A 4,012-nucleotide genomic window follows, 5' to 3' on the forward strand; every position below is an offset into this window, starting at 1 on the left:
ACAGAGACACAGACACTGCAGGCAGTCTGTAAAACCTGGCATGACCAATCCCTTTCACCGTCGGGGGATCAAGGTGGCAGGCACTCCTAGTGCCAGAGAAACAGCCCTGATTGGCACTTAAAAACCTTTTTACTTGTAAGCCTGTCACCAGCACCCAAAACCAGCTGCTATTCAGAGCAGGGAGCAATTTGCTTCCTCAAAGGGCCTGGTCAGAGCAACAGCTGAGGGACCAGCCTCAACCGTGTCCCCAGCCACCAAGGGCAGTAACCAGCTGGCCAGCAGCTTCCAGGCAGGAGTCTGAAAAGCTCCTCAGAAGAATGCTTGGTCTCCCCAGGTGCCTACGTGACCCGTTGTCTGCAACAAGGAGCTGCCAGCTCTGCCTCCAGCAGTCTGGAGGGACTCAGCCCCCAACTCCTGGGGATTCAACAGCATGACTCTGCTCCAGAGCATATCGAGGTGGTTTTTCAGATCACCTTCTCAGCAAATGCTCCTTTCTTAGGCCAGCGTTTTTCCAGGCTCTATCCAAGCCTGCTGGTACCTCCGGAGCCTGTTCAGTGGTTGCATAGCTCAACAAGAGACACCGGGCTCGGATATCCACCTCGGGGATCCCGTAGGCTGGATTTGCTGTCCCCATTCGGGACACTGCGTGTGGATCAGTTTAGACAAGGGAGGGAAAGAAGGCCAAAGCACAATCTGTGTCCTGAAACCCTGGGTGAAATCACACCCCGTCAGGGCCTGATGCACAGGCAAGAGCAACCAGCTAAAACAAGGAGCTCTTCACCGCAAACAACTAAATTCAGGTCGTTCAGTCTCGACTTCCATATCCGGAGACATACCAGTGAGAGGCAGCAGGGCAGAGGGGACATCAGGAGCAGCAGATGCTTTAAGAGTCTCCAAGCACCACATTGCACAAAGGAGAGCACTCCCACCAACTCGATGCCAACACGGCGAGGAAGCTACCACAAAGCCAGACATAAAACTGCCTTAAAGGCTTTCAAGAAGGGACTCCTGTGGGCATGAGCAGGGAAATGGCTGCCAGAGAATAAAAAGCAGAAGAGAGGAAAGGTATAGGCTGGGAAGGCAGCATGCTAAAGCCTCCCAAGGACCAGTAAGTGCTGGAGATGTGCCGGCACGGTTGGACCGCGAAGAACCAGTTAACTCTGGGCATAAAGACACCACTGAGTCTGCCCAAGGCCACCACCAGCATCTGCCTCCCACCCCCGGCCAGGTCTCGAGGTGTGGAGAAGGGAATTCATGGCTAAAGCAAGAGGGTTTCCAGGCATGATTTAGTCTCACTGGCACAGAGTAAGTAATGTCAGCCCAAAGGGTAATGCAGGATTACCGGAATGGGACACCCCAATAATGGAAAGCCAAGGAACCCTACACTGAAAAGGGAGGAGATGAAGGTGACAGTCAAATATATTACAAACAGAAAAGGGTGAAGAGAATGGCAAGTTGAATAAATGAGGGCTAAAAGTACAAAAAGACAATAAAAAAACCAAAATCAGCAGAAATCCTTATTTAGCCAAACTGAGACGAACACTTTTGCCACCTGCTGAGGCAGGTACTCACAAAACACTCCCGTTATCATTTCAACAGCCCAGCCATGACTCTTTACTGCACAAGGAACACTGGAAGCAGAGACGAAGGCTCAGGATTACTCTCTCCCAGGGCACACTTGCCTTTCTGGGATGGATTTGGCCATTTTTCACCTGGAGACTGCAGAGCCATTCCCTTTGGGTTGAGACATCAGGGTGACACCCTCCCCCAAGCAGAGGGGAGAAAGAGCCTGCTGTCTCGGGTCCCCCTGCTCTCAAATCCAGGTGTTAAAAGAGGGAATCGCCTGTGTGGGCAGAATGGGATGGCACAGAGCAGGCCAGGAGCAGGACATGGACACGGTGGGGCACAGCTTGCAGGGGACATGGAAGGGGAGACTCACATGCGCAGATCATGAAGAGCCCATGCCCGGCCTTTTATTAGAAACACGTTTCCCCAGCTCCAAAAAAGCCAAATATTAGGGCTGCCTTTGCTGCCATCCAGACATCCAGCACATCCCAGCTGACTAACCACTGTGAATTCAGGCAGGATGATAAATTCAGTGTTTTCTGGCACAGTGTGATGGCAACAGTGAAGTCATGGAAGGGGTTTAGGGTTTCCCTACCTGCTGCAGCACTAGGTACAGCTTCATGGGAACACCCTGGGGCTCGCCACAGTGGGAGGCTGTTAACTGGGAGAGCAGTGGAATGAGATACTGGATTTCCTAGGGGCCAGGAGAAGTCCACCATCGTCAGTTGGTTTAAACCAAGGGGTTTTGGAGGGGTCTGCTCTTGGGGAAGGGACCGAAGCATACAGGCAGTGCCTGCAGACCTCATGAGCCAGAGAAACAGAAAGGGGAGAAGCAAGAAAAGCACAAAGGCGGCAAGGCGATGTATTTGGGGTAAAACATCTGCTGGAACAAAGCTTCTATGTGCCAAAGCAGAGATTTAGCAGGGTTCAGACCAAGACAGGCAACTACAAGGGTCCAAAGAAAGCTTACATGCTCCTAAAACACAGCAGGAGAGGTATTCTCTGGGCTGGCAGCACTGCAGCTGAGCAGAAAGCCAGTGAAAACAGCTTTGGCAAAGATGGGGTGTGGTGGTGCATTTCCCCAACCCTTGCTCCTGGACCGCTCTACAACCTTAGGAATTCGGTTGCCTGGCAAGCCTTGGCCTTTGTGCAATGAGTTTGGCGGTTAAAAGTCACTTGACCGTACCAAGCACTCTTGCTTAGCCAAGGTGGGGAATGGCACGGATTGTACCAAAATTTGGTTGCCTGGCCAAGGTGGGGAACGAGAGCAGGAACAACTAATCATCCCCTGACAGCCCTGGAACGACCAGTACCAGTATTACTGGAAATCTGAGAATTCCAGTAATTACCTGTCTGGGTTGTGGCCAGAATGGAAGTTCACTGATGCCTAAAGTCAATCATCTCACGACCCTATAAACAAAGAGGCCCTTTGAGCTCTCCTGGATGGCAGCGGGCTGCAACCAGCATCTCCCTGAAAGGAACAGCTCTCAAAGCTCATGAACTCTTACATTTGTGGTAAGTCCAGAGGATCAGCGCCGGAGACCGGCACAGGACCTGGGCTGAAACCCCCCACTCCTTGAGGCTCAACCCTCACCTGTTGAGAAATGCAAAAGCATTCTACGTTGAATATTTCACTGGACTGAAGGGGAATTTTTATGTCTATATATCTGTGTTTGTGTGTATGCAACTTGATTTAAAAAAAAAATTGTGTTAATCATAACAAACTGTTGATTATCAGTGAATTAAGTTCTGATAGAAAATCATATAATCTAAGTTTGTGGTTTATTTTAATAGTGTGAATGAATTTTAAATTGCTGCTATTCTAAAGTTATACAGAACACAAAATCATGTGTTAAATCATCACACTGAGATACCTGCACCTAATCCCTTATAGATATAAACATTTGATTAAGTCTGGGACAATGAGTGGATTCAGCCACACCTAGACTCCTCTGAGGAGAAGTTTAGAAAATAGGGGGTCCACTCGGAACCTCGTGAGTCAACAGGAGAGGCAATCCACACATAAATTACGCCAACCCAATTCTGACTCAATTCCCCTGACTCTGCGTAAATAATTTCTCCCAGTCCATGTATAAATCATTCTAATCCAATTCTTATTCGATTTCTCTGTGCATGCTTTTTCCATGTTGAATAAGTGATAGAGTGGACTTTGTTGTCGAATTCTGTTAAGTCATGCTTTTTACAGATTCATATTAAAATCCTTTCTTTTTTTCCTAATATCTTCGTAATATCTTCGCTAGTGACTTTTTTTAAGCAGCCTAAACCACTCATTCGCGACAGGGGGCGATGGCAAGTTGCCATTTCAGAGAGAGTCATGGTCCTACCTGTGGAGCAAGAGCTGGAGGTATTAAGCAAAGCCACGAAGTGATTACTGCCCACAGGCTCTAAATAAAACTGAGAAAATATGTCAGGAAGGGAAAGACAA

The sequence above is a fragment of the Phaethon lepturus genome, unplaced genomic scaffold (assembly GCF_000687285.1).
Source record: "Phaethon lepturus isolate BGI_N335 unplaced genomic scaffold, ASM68728v1 scaffold20445, whole genome shotgun sequence".
NCBI lineage: Eukaryota > Metazoa > Chordata > Aves > Phaethontiformes > Phaethontidae > Phaethon > Phaethon lepturus.